Source organism: Pseudochaenichthys georgianus, chromosome 6 (assembly GCF_902827115.2).
Source record: "Pseudochaenichthys georgianus chromosome 6, fPseGeo1.2, whole genome shotgun sequence".
NCBI classification, from domain to species: domain Eukaryota; kingdom Metazoa; phylum Chordata; class Actinopteri; order Perciformes; family Channichthyidae; genus Pseudochaenichthys; species Pseudochaenichthys georgianus.
Window position 1 is genome coordinate 36,492,626 of NC_047508.1, and position 16,630 is coordinate 36,509,255.

At 41.5% G+C, this 16,630-nt stretch overlaps 1 pseudogene; it reads right to left on the bottom strand.

Moving 5' to 3' along the window:
- Window positions 1–13,964: 13,964 nt before the first annotated feature.
- LOC117448272 (arg8-vasotocin receptor-like) lies at window positions 13,965–15,929 on the bottom strand (annotated as a pseudogene).
- Window positions 15,930–16,630: the final 701 nt, after the last annotated feature.

A 16,630-nucleotide genomic window follows, 5' to 3' on the forward strand; every position in this document is an offset into this window, starting at 1 on the left:
GTATGGGGTGAGGGGGTCTCTACTCAGGGCCATCCAATCTCTGTACTCCCAAAGCGAGAGCTGTGTCCGGGTCCTCGGCAGTAAGTCGGACCCATTTCCGGTGAGGGTTGGCCTCCGCCAGGGCTGCGCTTTGTCACCAATCCTGTTTGTAATATACATGGATCGGATTTCGAGGCGTAGTCGTGGGGGGGGGGGGTCTGCAGTTCGGTGGAGTAAGGATTGCACCACTGCTTTTTGCAGATGATGTGGTTCTGATGGCTTCATCGGTCTGCGACCTTCAGCACTCACTGGATCGGTTCGCAACCGAGTGTGAAGCGGCTGGGATGAGGATCAGCACCTCCAAATCTGAGGCCATGGTTCTCAGCAGGAAACCGATGGACTGTCCACTCCAAGTAGGGAATGAGTCCTTACCCCAAGTGAAGGAGTTCAAGTATCTCGGGGTCTTGTTCTCGAGTGAGGGAACAATGGAGCGTGAGATGGGCCGGAGAATCGGAGCAGCGGGAGCGGTATTGCAGTCGCTTTACCGCACCGTTGTGACGAAAAGGGAGCTGAGTCAGAAGGCAAAGCTCTCTGTCTACCGGGCCATTTTCGTTCCTACCCTCACCTATGGTCATGAAGGATGGGTCATGACCGAAAGAACGAGATCGCGGATACAAGCGGCCGAGATGGGTTTCCTCCGCCGGGTGGCTGGTGTCTCCCTTAGAGATAAGGTGAGAAGTTCGGTCATCAGGGAGGGACTCGGAGTTGAGCCGCTCCTCCTTCGCGTCGAAAGAAGCCAGTTGAGGTGGTTCGGGCACCTAGTTAGGATGCCACCTGGGCGCCTCCCTAGGGAGGTGTTCCAGGCACGTCCAGCTGGGAAGAGACCAAGGGGTAGACCTAGGACCAGGTGGAGGGATTATATCTCTTCGCTGGCCTGGGAGCGCCTTGGGATCCCCCAGTCAGAGCTGGTTGATGTCGCCAGGGAAAAGAAAGTTTGGGGCTCTCTGCTGGAACTGCTACCCCCGCGACCCGACCACGGATAAGCGGGAGAAGATGGATGGATGGATGGATATCTCCTTATCTGAGTCAGCTGAGCCGTATCTGGCCGTGCAACACTCACAGTGTCACATACTGTATGCAGAAGTATTATTTTAAGCAACACATAAGTTGACGAAACACTCGAGACAAATGTAATTGAAGTCAGATCGTGTTTTAGACGGGGCAGTGATATCATAAACCTGTTAATGTACGCATTCAAACACTTTTTCTTTTTCCAGCTGTATTCACCTTGCAGGTGCAGCTATGTGGCTTTTATCCTGGATAAAGTGTTTAAGTCATGGATGTTTAAAGTTTAACTTCTTCATTTTTGACTAGTATTAAAGTTCACTTTTCATTCAGGAAGTATGACGCTGCGCTGTCAGTGCGCTTCTCCATGTTTGTGATTGGTCGAATGCTCCAAATACCACCCCTTTCATGTGAACGCGCACCTAACTAGATAGGACACGGCTGGCTTGAGCGATCCACTTGATAACCAGCGTCGTAGTACAGTTTAGCGAGAGCGCGTATGTTTTGGATTAAGCCAACCGGCTAACTCAAACATATCCAGGTTAGGTTGAACCAGGTTCGCAGTATAGGCCCCCGGTGTGTGAGTATCCGTGATCGCAGAGGCCGGTGTCTGTGGAGCTCTGGATTATTTTCCATCCTAAAAAAATGTGGTATTGATATTGTATGGCATGATTGCAAAGCTTATTCGCATCATGTATCATTTTTAACCTGTTGCAATTTCTGTAAATAATCAATCAATCAATGTTTATTTATATAGCCCAATATCACAAATGTTACATTTGTCTCAGTGGTCTTCACAGTGTGTACAGAATATCAGTATGACAATACGACACCCTCTGTCCTTAGACCCTCACATCGTACAAGGAAAAACTTCCAAAGAAAACCCAGTTTAAAGGGAAAAATGGGAGAAACCTCAGGGAGAGCAACAGAGGAGGGATCCCTCTCCCAGGACGGACAGACGTGCAATAGATGCCGTGTGTAAATTGAAAAGATAATACATTTGCAACATAGGTAGTCCAAATGTTTGGAAATGCATGTGTGTATAATAGGAAGATGAATCCACGAGGATATCCATCCAGGACCTATGATCCAGGACCACAGCCACGACTCAAGATCCAGCGCTCGCGATCCAGGACACAGGACCGCAGGATCATCCATGACTCCGGATCCCAGCGTATATAGACACCAAAAAGAAAGACATTTGGGGAAGCTGGGTTAATCGGAACATGAGTGTACACGGGTATAGACAGAGAGAAGGAAGAAGTAAGATGTCCCCCGACAAACTAAGCCTATATCAGCAAAACTAGGGGCTGAATCTAATCAGCCCTAACTATAAGCTTTATCAAAAAGGAAGGTCTTAAGCGCACTCTTAAAAACGGATAGGGTGTCTGCCGCCCGAACACAAACTGGAAGCTGATTCCACAAATGTGGAGCTTGATAAGAAAAGGCTCTGGCTCCCATTGTACTTTTAAAGATTCTAGGAACAACCAACAACCCTGCATTCTTGGAACGCAATGCCCTAGTAGGACAGTAGGGTATAATGAGTTCTTTAAGGTAAGATGGCGCCTGCCCATTAAGGGCTTTGTAGGCGAGAAGAAGAATTTTAAATTCTATCCTGTGTTCTATAGGGAGCCAGTGTAAGGCAGCCAGAACAGGAGTAATGTGGTCCCTTTTCCTAACTCTGGTTAGTACACGAGCCGCAGCATTTTGAATCAGCTGAAGCGACTTGATTGACTTCTTGGTACTCCCTGATAATAAAGAGTTACAATAATCCAGCCTAGAAGTAACAAATGCATGGACTAGTTTCTCTGCATCGTTTTGAGGCAAGATATGCCTGATTTTTGCAATGTTACGTAGATGGAAGTAGGCGGTCCTTGAAATTGATTTTATGTGGGCGTTAAAGGATAAATCCTGATCAAATATAACACCAAGATTCCTTACAGTCTCACTGGAGGCCAAATTAATGCCATCCATAGTTAGTATGTCTTTAGATAATTTGTTTCGTAGATTCTTCGGGCCAAGTACAATAACTTCAGTTTTGGTCGTGTTTAACATCAAAAAGTTTAAGGTCATCCACGTTTTTAAGTCCTTAAGGCAGTCTTGAATTTTATTTAGATGATTAATTTCATCAGGCTTGATTGATAAATATAGTTGAGTATCATCCGCATAACAATGAAAGTTTACAGAATGATTCCTTATAATATTGCCTAACGGAAGCATATATAATGTGAACAAAATAGGTCCGAGCACTGAGCCCTGTGGCACTCCATGGCTAACTTTGGTTTGCGTGGAAGATTCATCGTTAACACGTACAAACTGAGAGCGTTCAGATAGATAGGACCTAAACCAGCCTAAAGCAGTTCCCTGTATGCCAACTAAGTGCTCTAGTCTTTGCAATAGGATATCATGGTCGATAGTATCAAATGCAGCACTAAGATCGAGCAAAACAAGAATAGAGACAAGTCCCTTGTCTGAGGCTATTAGAATATCATTTGTGACTTTAACCAGAGCTGTCTCTGTGCTATGATGTGTTCTAAAGCCAGACTGAAAATCTTCAAATAAATCATTGTTTTTTAAGTAATCACACAACTGTTTTGCGACCGCTTTCTCAAGAATTTTTGAGAGGAACGGAAGATTAGAAATAGGTCTATAGTTGGCTAAAACCTCTGGATCGAGGTTGTGCTTTTTAAGAAGCGGTTTTATCACTGCTACTAATAATGCTAATTTCACTATAAAACTATTATTGACCAAAGACTTCACAACATATGAAACAACTCTCACTCTGTCTGCTGCAATCAGTGATTTTTTATTATTATTATTATTATTATTATTATTATTATTATTATTATGATATATGTTGTTTCATTCTGTGACCAGCAGATGTCACCAGAGTACTAAGAACCTTATTTGACCACTAGTTTGAATTTCTTGGATTGTGTGCAGTATTTGTATGTGTGTGTTGCCTTACAGTAAGTACAATAATGCATAACAATGCTTATTCCTGCATGTCTGAATTGGACCACTTTCCTGTCAAAGATATTCAACGCTAACAGCCCCCAACACGTGTATAATGTGTTTTTGAGCACATTCAATGAGCGAATAACATTGCATTGGTCACGCACCACCACCAACAATCAATCAATCAATCAATCAATCAATCAATCAATCAATCAATCAATCAATCAATGTTTATTTATATAACCCAATATCACAAATGTTACATTTGTCTCAGTGGACTTCACAGTTTGTACAGAATATCAGTATGACAATATGACACCCTCTGTCCGTAGACCCTCACATCGTACAAGGAAAAACTTCCGGAGAAAACACACAGTTTAAAGGGGAACATGAGAGAAACCTCAGGGAGAGCAACAGAGGAGGGATCCCTCTCCCAGGACGGACAGACGTGCAATAGATGCCGTGTGTAAATTGAAAAGATAATACATTTTACAGCATAGGTAGACCAAATGTTTGGAAATGCATGTGTTATGCATGTATAATAAGAAGATGAATCCACGAGGATATCCATCCAGGACTTATGATCCAGGACCACAGCAACAGGCACAGCCACGACTCAAGATCCAGGACTCCGACAAACTAAGCCTATAGCAGCAAAACTAGGGGCTGAATCTAATCAGCCCAACTATAAGCTTTATCAAAAAGGAAGATGGCGCCTGCCCATTAAGGGCTTTGTAGGCGAGAAGAAGAATTTTAAATTCTATCCTGTGTTCTATAGGGAGCCAGTGTAAGGCAGTCAGAACAGGAGTAATGTGGTCCCTTTTCCTAACTCTGGTTAGTACACGAGCTGCAGCATTTTGAATCAGCTGAAGCGACTTGACTGACTTCTTGGTACACCCTGATAATAAAGAGTTACAATAATCCAGCCTTGAAGTAACAAATGCATGGACTAGTTTCCCTGCATCGTTTTGAGGCAAGATATGTCTTATTTTTGCTATGTTACGTAAATGAAAGAAGGTGGTCCTTGAAATTGATTTTATGTTGGCGTTAAAGGATAAATAACTGATCAAATATAACACCAAGATTCCTTACAGTCTCACTGGAGGTCAAATGAATGCCATCCATAGTTAGTATATCTTTAGATAATTTGTTTCGTAGATTCCAGTACAATAACTTCAGTTTTGGTCGTGTTTAACATCAAAAAGTTTAAAGTCATCCACGTTTTTTAAGTCCTTGAGGCAGTCTTGAATTGTATTTAGATGATTAATTTCATCAGGCTTGATTGATACATATAGTTGAGTATCATCCGCATAACAATGAAAATGTACAGAATGATTCCTTATAATATTGCCTAACGGAAGCATATATAATGTGAACAAAATAGGTCCGAGCACTGAGCCCTGTGGCACTCCATGGCTAACTTTGGTTTGCATGGAAGATTCATCGTTGACACGTACAAACTGAGAGCGTTCAGATAGATAGGACCTAAACCAGCCTAAAGCAGTTCCCTTTATGCCAACTAAGTGCTCTAGTCTTTGCAATAGCATGTCATGGTCGATAGTATCAAATGCAGGGCTGGTGTTTGTGTTAAACTGTGAGTGTGTGTTATGTATGTGTGGCAATGATTCCAGATTCCTTTCCCATCTGCCCCAGCAGAAGGTCAAGGGGTGTTAAGGTGCTTTGACCATTTGACTCTGTTATTGCCTTCTTCACTTTGTGGTAAACAGCACCATTCTCCTCAAAAGTTGAAGTAAGGGTTATGAAAGACCGGATACATACTGTATGTTCTTGTTGAGGTTATTCACATTTATTTGTTGTTTTTAGAGGGCACTTCACCAATAAAATGCATACTATATCATTTGTATTACTGAAGAGAGATATTGCATATCCAAAATCTGTGTACTACAAAACCGAAAGTTTTATACAACGGCTTAAATAATTCGTTTTTGTCTCATTCATTATGTTGGTCGATTGAACAAAGATCAAAGCACCAAATGAACAGAAATTACAAATACAGGGAATTGTTTGAGTGTTAAATGGAAATTACTTGCATGCAGCCGAAGCTTATAACAACATGGTGGGAAACTATTGTTTAGCATCAAACTGTGTTCCTGGGATCAATGCAACATTCCAGTGGCATGAAGGCAGGGGATACAAAAACAATCAGTGTCGGGAATTGTTGTTGATTTCAAAGAGTTTTCGCAATGTGGCCCCAACGGAACATTCATTAAAAAAACAATCAGCTAACAGACATCATGTAAAGGGGTTGCAACAAGGTGAGGTTAGGTGCAACAAATACTACCTAAAAAGCTATTATATAAGAGTTATTTGCAGGTCATTATCATGATAACATCACACCTGATTGAATGTTTAACATTAGCATAAAGCAGATCACCTGTAGCAAAGTGATACATGGCATCACATGGCAATGAGTCAAGCTTTAAAGTGATGTTTTAGCATACTGTAGTGCAAAGGGATTAAGCTGTGTGTCTCAGAACAGGAAGAGGTCTGCTTTTCCTCCACCACCACAGGGATATTGTCATTTGGAGCAAATGCGTGCTGGTGAAGATCTTAATCCTAAAATTGCAGACAGTGTTTCCTTATTTTTCTAAAGCTTGCTCATACTCAAACTATGTTCCAGGTTTGCGCACAAATAGGCGTGTTGTAATGGGTGTGTGTGGGCATTTTATTAGGGTTCCACTTAGCCACACATTGCTCTTAGATCTGACAATTACAAATTAAAGGATAAATGCTACTTGAAGGGAAGCATGTCAGCTGGTTAGACCACATTAAATCAGGATTTGATTAGTAACTATAGTTAGGTTAGGAAGTAGCTTTTCATTGTTCTTTTGTATAAACGCAACACACAATTGGCTATTATCCACTCATGTACAACTGCTACTCATTTTGAAGTTATTTCGATTCTTTGAACCAGGTTTATTCCAATTGTTTTCATACAAGATAGAAAATCCACTGCACAGCGCTAGGACTGGTAGATATCTATGCATAACAGGTACAGGAGGGATTGCTTTTTTAAAGCAATTTTCTCCTTGGACACAACCCAATGTAGCTGTGGTCTTGACATTCAGCCACATCACCAGGGTCACTGCCAACGTGTCTACAGACGGATGAGAACACTGGATAAAATCCCAGAGAGCACATTTATCAGAAAGCAACAGTTCACTTCTGTCAGACGCTGGAACAGGATGCTCCAGCACTAACCAGGCAGGAAGGCATTTAGAGAAACACATCTTATTTTTGTGCTTTTATAATATATTGAGTTTTGATAACAAGAGAGGGTCAAGTTTTCACTGACCTGTGGGCATGAGCAGGAATATATATTACAGTTTCATTCATCATCGACCAGCAGGCTGCCAATTTACTTGTTGTTGGATTCCAGGCAAGGACCCTGCTGTGAAGCCATCAAATACTAGTTTATTTCAGTGGTGTGTGTGTGTGTGTGTGTGTGTGTGTGTGTGTGTGTGTGTGTGTGTGTGTGTGTGTGTGTGTGTGTGTGTGTGTGTGTGTGTGTGTGTGTGTGTGTGTGTGTGTGTGTGTGTGTGTGTGTGTGTGTGTGTGTGTGTGTGTGTGTGTGTGAGTAGCTTGGATTCTACTGAGGACATATTATGCTAGTTTCCAGGTACCATAACTGTATTTTTCGTCTATGTGAAAAGTTGACATCATTTAATGTTCAAAAAGCTCTTTATTTTTCTCATACTGCCTCTAGCACCTCTTCTCACCCTCTGTCTGAAACCAGAGCCCAAGCCAATCACGTACAATGTGTCGTAGTGCTAGCCAATAGTAGCGTGAGTGTAAAATAGTATGTTATGGAAGTAAATAAAGGAGTCCAAGGGAAGCGTTCCAGGCAGGAGGGTGAAGGTGTGGGAGAGAAGCTCCCTCTGGAGGGAACTTTGGTATTTTAGCCTCTGCAGACCATTTACATGCACACAAATCTGTATCAAACACTACAGGAAAAGGGAAACCCGGCCTGTTTAAATAATAAGGCTTCACCTTTTTGTGTGACAATATTGCTTACTGCACATATTTTTCATTTGATATTCTATATTTTATTGCATTCTATTTCAATGTAAATTACTGCTTTATTTTATTGCTATCTTACTATATTTTTATTACAGTGTTCATAATATAGTTTGCTACCTATGTTCTTTTTTACTTTTATGTATGACACCTAGTCAAATTCCTTGCACGTGTAAACCTACTTGGTAATAAACCCGTTTCTGATTCTGATTCTGAAATAAAAATCGATATACCTTGAGTACGTACATGGCCTGATATATTTATACAAGGTATAGGTTCTTGAAACCATTTTAGCATCAGAACGTAATTACATTGTTTCATCCTTACATTTCTCAGGAGGGCTGCTACCCATTATCGTGTATGTTTTGTATACGCAGGTTTAATGACATACAGAGGCTGGATGAAGGATTCCATGACGTGTCCAGCAGCCTCTCATCTCACCTGGCTGCCTCTGCCTTTGATTCCGACCTGGTTCGGACTTACACACAGCGAGCCTATCATCTGTCATCCTGTGAGCCGACGGCACATCAAAGCACGTTTCATTATTAAGGGCTCGGTGTGACCTTTCCACTTCTTTGAGAATAGAGGCTTGTAGAGAATATGCCAACAGCTATGTGAAGTTGTAAAGGAGCCACAATTGTTTGATAGGTTGGATGAGAAAATGGATTGACATCTTAGTTTCTCTTTCATTCCAAGCCACTATAGGGGGATATATAAATGGTATCAGAGAGAGAGAAAATGTCATTTAACATGGAAGCACACACACACACACACACACGCACGCACGCACGCACGCACGCACGCACACACGTTACAGCATGTGACTATTTGACCTTCTCTTTCTATAGCATGTATATATATGTATAACAACTACTTTTTATCACCTTATCACAAGCGAAACTTATGAGGAAGGATTGTTCAACAGTGTGCGCCGTTAATGTATTCAAACATCTTATCTTGCACCTCTCTCTTTCAGCAGGTGGCAAACATATTTCATTTTGAGCAAACCCAGTATGTCCTCTGTACGGATGACATTGAGGAAATTACTTTTATATCCTACTGATTTTCAACAGGGAATGCATTTTGAAAGGGATATTGATTTTACCAGCTTATTTACCTTATTTGTGATCATAGGACGCTTTTTAATTTATTTATATAACATCAAAGTGTATAGATTGCTGCATCAGTCAGGGTCCCAGTCTTAATCTATATTTTTACCAAATTAATTAATTAAAAAAAAGTATTTTACACATACTACAGTGTAGAAGTACAGTGTGGGTGTTATTCCTTGGCCTTTGGAATAGTAGTTTTAGTGTGTGTATTATTTCAATATCCGTCATTAACAGTAAGATGCTTCATACCCACATTTTCAGCACAATATTACTTGGTGTTTCAGATTCATTGATTGCTTCCCGTTTCTTGAATGTGAGCAAAGAAGAATAGTCAATTGTATGCCCTAACAACCCTGTCACCAACGTAACGGAAGTGGTCTTAATTAGGTGTCAAATACCTCTGGTCACCCTTTGACGACCCCAGCAACAGACGCAACAGCGTTTGCTGATAGGAAACAATAACTAATGGAGACAGAGCTGTCACAAGAATAGTGCTGACTGTTGAGACTGGAAGTTGACAAGACGAGTGGTAAAACAATTGAGCCGGATCCTGGGAAGAAAAACAGTCGGATGACATTGTATTTCACCAAGAAACACGTTACAGAAAATGAAGACAAGCAATACATGATGGATAAGAATGTAAAGTTCACATTATTTTTGCATTGTTCACACGGTCAATAACTGACAAGTCTTAATGGGGTCGCAGATTGTGCATCCCAGCATGTTAAGACCTGCTTGTTTGCATGTAATGAATGACCTCTTGGGGGTGATTATACAACACAATAGTAAATAGAAACGTGTTATTTTCAAGGACGATGGACAGAGAACAATGGAGCAGGAAGAGGAAGGCTGCACGCAACGTAAGCAGGTGTCCTCCTAAGTCGTCTGATCAAAGTGCTTAAGGCATTTCCTGTGTTTAGGACTTATTGGTGGCTCACTTATAAACAAAAAAATCTAGCTCGCTCATTCGCCACAGACCAACAGAAATCACATTTTCAAGTATTGCAACTCTCCGTTTGTTAAAAATCAACATTTTTGTAACTTTGTACACACGTTATAGCCTGTTCATGCTGGCCGGTGAAACACAGTGTCTGCATTGGGTTGAGTAGAGGCCAGCATGTCAGGTGGAGGGAAGCCAGCTGTGGGAAAATTAGTGAAAAGCAGTTTATTACTAAGAAAGGAAGCATGTTTTTTTGGCATTAGTCCCACACAATGCACAATCAACAAGTTTTTCTAGTCCAAAGAGTAGAGTGGAGAGAGCATCATTAAGCAATGTTGCATCCAACATTGGGTAAACATATTTTTTTAATTTGTATTATCTGCTTAGAAGGAGAGGAGGTTTTCTGAGAAAGCAAACTAAAGTCAGCTTTCATGCGATAGAGAATATAGATTAAAATGCTAAAAGTTATTATTACGAGATGTACACATGCATGTCACAACTGCTGCCTTTTTGTTACCTCTCACTTTCCTCTATCAGGGTGTGTTTTCGCTGAGAACTTCATAGATAACACACACAGGACACAAGGATACTTGGAGAAACTCCCGGTGGACTCATCTGTCTTCCTGAATTCCATCTCACTAGCGGCTCACGACAAGCTGTTTGAACACGGGACTGGATAATTTGCCGATTGATCTATTTTTGTATTTTCCTTTGTCGTGGCAAAATGAAAAATAAAAACAGTAGGCAAAAGAAGGCAATAATGAAGCTTAACCTATGGTAGCATTTTGTCATCGAGTTTCTGGACACAGAAATGTTTTTAATAAAAGGCTTGTGTCTATTTTCAAAGTGGAAAAAAATTGCTCTTTTATAAAATTTGATAAGATTAGATTTCCTTTATTGATCCAAACATTTGGGAAATTGTTTTGTTACAGCAGCATGTTGACAAGGCATTGAGTTAAAAAGTACAAATAGAAATAAACAAAAACCGTAAATACATGCATATCAACAGATACATATCTATAGAGTACATCTATCAAACAACAACATGCTACTTGTTTTATGACCCTTTATAATAAGACCTGTCTGTTTTTTGGCCCTAACCTTTTTTTCAAACTCTCTAGGGGAAACTCAATCACGGTCTGCACTGTCAAGTATTGCTCTGTCTAGACTCTGACTGACCCACCTCAGATCATGTTACCATGACCAGCCCTTCAGAAGCATGTTACTTAAGGATTGGCATGTCTAATGAGAGGCAGAGACTGGGGAATTTGAGATATGTCGTCAAGCTCCAGCTTTACTCCCTCCACAGAGATCCAGGCTGAATTATCCCTGTGATAACCAATCTGGATTGCCTGGTGCTTGTGTTTTATTCTCTTTTTTATTGCGTACAATAATCACCTCTATCCTCTATGGTAAGTCTTACGGTACCTTGCCCTCTGCCTTATTTAAATAGCTCACATATTTCCTGTAGGACTTCCTATACGACTGTGCGATACGATTGCCAGACCTTTATGTTATGAGGTCAGATGGTCAGAGATACAATGAATCATATAGGGATCAAGGGGGGGGTTTAGATTTCTACGAGGGAAGGAAACGGGTCAATATCACCAGCTCTCCAAGACCGTTGTACATTAATAGAGTGTTGTGGAAAGCTGGTATATAGATTGATGATGTGAGAAATGTTGTTAGGAATTATTTAATTGCTGCAAAGACAAGCTTACAAGAGCTTGCTGGATGAATTGATACCCACTGCATGTACACCATTACCTAAAGAGGTCTACTCATTCGGGGGTTTTCAGTAAATAACGGAATAACAGGAATTGAGAATATTTTTCACATAATCACATGAAATTATGTTGTGCACTTTTTGATGGAGTCTAGCAGTAAGATAACCTACTTATAAAAAAAAAAAATCGCACAACAGGGTATGGTGCAGTGCAGATTTTGGTTTTTATTTTCCCTTGTTGTTTTAACTTACATTACATGTCACTTGTTAGATAGACGCTTTATCCAAAGCGAACTTACATACTCCATCTGTGTAATCCCCACAGGAGCAATTTGGGGGTGAAGGTGTCTTGCCCAGGGACACAACGACAATGACTGACATGCAGTTGGGGTTTGAACCTGTGACCCCTGACCCCAACACCAACGCAAAACCCACTGCACCACACGCCTCCTTTTGATTTAGATATCTGTCTTTCTTTGTTTAGTTTTTTAAAAGTTGCACAAGACGATTTACATTCAACGGATTACAAGGTCACACATTGGTATTTTCATTTAATGAGGGTCGACGGCTTGTTGACCAAAAGCACACACCATTCCACAACGCTTCATTACTTAATACTTACTTTATTTTCAATTGAAAGTTCATAATTATGGCATAAATCAAGAGCGTTGCAGGTTTTTAGTGCTTTGATGGGCTAGTAATATATGTTTAAAATTGCTCAATTTTCAGCAAAGATAACACCACAGATTTTTTGGTTGTGTAGCAACTGCACGAAACATAAACAAAGCAGGTAGTTGTGCGGGGTTGCGATAAGGGAGGAAACGCCAGTGTCCTATAGTAATCATCAGTGCATCAATATATATTTTCAACATATATGTATATTTAGATTATTTTCAATGTACACACGCATTACAGACTAATATAATTCATGTTGAACAGATGTACATTATATTATTCCTATTTACAGACCTTTTATATACAAACTATACTTTACAGTCAGATTAGAAATGTCCTTTATAACATACATGTGGTCATAGTGGTCTGACAATTATTATGCATTAATGTGCAGAAGATTGTTTTTGTCTGGAGTGGCAAAATGAAACCCAAGAAAAGAGCCTCCCCAACGGGGGCAGGATTGTCAGAAAAAAGTCAGGAAGTGTGTTGACGTCGAGAGTATGGAATGTGGTAGAGCTTTCTCCACAACACTTTGAAAAAGCAGTGGGAGGGGTCTGTGGGGCGGTAGGTTGACCCCTCCAATGTCCTGCTATTTTAAGGGGTGTCCCATCTGTTTGCGCTGAAATATGAAAGCCATTATTTAGAGACACACACAAAGGACTGCAAGCGGCAACATTAAATCATTAGTAAATAGTTGGATGCACGCCTGATTTATATATGCAACCTAAGACTTTGTCACAGGTCAAAGGAAAAGGTTTATTTTTACACAAGCCACTAAAATGTGTGGGTTCTGAGAAAAAAACACACAAATGGAAAGCTGAGCCCAGAGGACGAGGTGTCTGCCTCGGTTTCTTAAAAGCAGGCGAGTCTGGAAGAGTTGCTTCCACCACAGCACACCTCCTGGCTGCCATGTACGGTTATCTCTGGAAACAGGAAGGGGTGTTCACGGGCACTGCAAAACACGACCATCGTTAAGAGGCATGAGTAGGGAAGTAAGGAAATGTGTGTTCCCCTAAACATATCTAAAGGGAAATCATGGCACCACAGTAACAGGGGCATCAAGGAATTCAACAGAATGCAACGGAATTAGGTCAAAACCAATTATCAGCCTGTTGTGCTTTTACAAAAAAGGGTGGTGGCATACAAGCGTGAACATGTAGGAATACATTTCTACTTTCACCTCCTTCCCATATTTGTTGTGAAAAAGAACATATTTGCACACAAACATGGTCTGTATTGTTCCAGTCCATGTTGCACAATTCTCAGTCGACAACATATTTATTGACTCTGTTTCCAAATTGTGGATGCAAAAAGCTTGATTTGCTTCAAGGTTTTGTTGTTTGGGGGAAATGTCCAGTCACTGTCAGTCATGCCGCAACGTTAAAAAGTTCTTCATTCATGTTTACCTTGATGCCACGCCCAGATATCAGTTCATTCCCACGGCAAGTAAACAGATGTGCCTGGCTGCATGTTACTCCGCCTGAATGGAGGACTTTGGAGAAAGGTCCATCTCTCTCCAGTTGCTCTGACTTGCCCGTGGGGCTGCGGTTGTTCAACCTGGTCAGTAATGTTGTTCTGCGGATACTGCTGTCTGAGTCCTCCTTCTTGAAGTCAGTGCTCAGTCTTGGAAGCAGGAGAAGCAGTGCATAACATCTTGGAGGAGGTGACCGCTGAAGATCATGTATATCCATGGGTACAGCAGCTGTTGAGACTGGCAAGCAGCGCAGATAGAGTCACTGCTGTGTTCTCAGAATCTGGAGAACAGAGAGAGGACAGAGGCAAGAGGTGATTCATCTGCAAACATCTGGTTCAAGCTGGCTGCAAAGAAATGGCTGTGAAAGATCATTTATCGGGTGTCAAATGTAAACTAAAAACACTTATTTTTTAAATCAAGTAACAGAACATCTACCAGTTGCACATGCCCGGAAAGTGACGTTTCTGTTGCAATAACACATTATGAAAGACTTTTTGGATAAGGTGTCATTCTCTTGATATTAGTGATCTAATCTGTCTGCTGCAAGTGGATTCAGTCCCAGAAAAGCTCAAACAAAAGCACCAAGCTAGTGTAACTTGATGACCCAATTACATTTAACAACGTGTTTCAAGAAAGAATATGTATCAGGCAGAATAGGAGACTACACGTGGTGGTATGAGTCCCCTAAACGCACCAGGAGCGTCTGCGCTGCGTTACGGCTGAGGTATCTTAATCTTAAGAAGACATTACTTTATCTGTAGTAAAACTATTAGTCCTTAAGGCTCACAGGCTGCACTAAGTTATATTATGTACTATTTTTTAGACGTATTTTGGGTTTTGTATGCCAAATATATCCGTGCGTAAAGGCTGTGGATATGTGTTTTACGCACAGTGAGGTTTTTTGTTGTTTCAAGTGACATGGTTCTTTATCTGGGCTGTAATGTTTGACATTCCTCAAGCTGTTAACAGTTTTGAATCAAGTGATCATAACTACATGTAATGTATTCATTACTCACCAGCATACTGGAAGTTCTCATCCCACACGGACCACATCTGTACTATGAAAAACGGCGCCCAGCAGACAATGTACGCCAACACGATCACTAAAGTCATTTTAACAGTCCTCAGCTTGGCTCTTGAAATAGTTGTAACGCTGCTGACTGAATTCTTCCCAATCAGCCCGTTCTTGCTCGCAGCACCAGCCGGCGATTTCCTTTTCTTGTATTTGATATTGTTCCATATGCTGTGGCAGATGAACCCGTAGCACAACATGAGAAGCACCACGGGGATGAGGAAGATGCTCACTGTTATCCAGGTGATGTAAGCCTTGGGGCCCCACGGCTCGATAAAGTGCGCCCAGCAGTCGGTAACGTTCGAGCTGTCGAACCCGCTTTGGGAGAAGATGAAGTACTGCGGAGTGCTGAACAGGAGGCTGCACATCCACGTGGAGACGATCATGATGTAGGAGCGCTGCGTGGGCTGCTGCAAGGTTTTCAGAGGGTGGCAGATAGCAATGTAACGGTCCAGGGTCATCATCACCATCATATAGGTGGAGGCGAACATCCCCATCACCTGGAGGTGCTTGACGATCCTGCAGAGAAAGTCTGGACCGTAGAAGCGGAAGGTGATATCCCAGCAGAGCTGCGGCAGCACCTGGAAGAAGGCGACCACCAGGTCAGCCAGGCTCAGGTGTTTGATGAAAAGGTGCATCCGCGACATCTTCTTCTTCGTGTTGTACATTGCCAGCAGGACGCTCACATTCCCAACCACAGCAACCACGAAGGTGATGCTCAGGATCATGATCTCTATCTGGGCCACCTCCTCGTTTCGCGAGTACGGATCGGATCGGTTCGTGTGGAGGGTGTTGTTTCCAGGTGTCTCCATAGTTAGGTCACCACTGGGACCGAAGACCAGAGACTGGTTCCCTCCGCTCAGGAGCAGAGCATAGTCAGGAGTGTGCATAGAAGAAGAATTTTAAATTCTATCCTGTGTTCTATAGGGAGCCAGTGTAAGGCAGTCAGAACAGGAGTAATGTGGTCCCTTTTCCTAACTCTGGTTAGTACACGAGCTGCAGCATTTTGAATCAGCTGAAGCGACTTGACTGACTTCTTGGACCCTGATAATAAAGAGTTACAATAATCCAGCCTTGAAGTAACAAATGCATGGACTAGTTTCCCTGCATCGTTTTGAGGCAAGATATGTCTTATTTTTGCTATGTTACGTAAATGAAAGAAGGTGGTCCTTGAAATTGATTTTATGTTTGTTGGCGTTAAAGGATAAATAACTGATCAAATATAACACCAAGATTCCTTACAGTCTCACTGGAGGTCAAATGAATGCCATCCATAGTTAGTATATCTTTAGATAATTTGTTTCGTAGATTCCAGTACAATAACTTCAGTTTTGGTCGTGTTTAACATCAAAAAGTTTAAAGTCATCCACGTTTTTTAAGTCCTTGAGGCAGTCTTGAATTGTATTTAGATGATTAATTTCATCAGGCTTGATTGATACATATAGTTGAGTATCATCCGCATAACAATGAAAATGTACAGAATGATTCCTTATAATATTGCCTAACGGAAGCATATATAATGTGAACAAAATAGGTCCGAGCACTGAGCCCTGTGGCACTCCATGGCTAACTTTGGTTTGCATGGAAGATT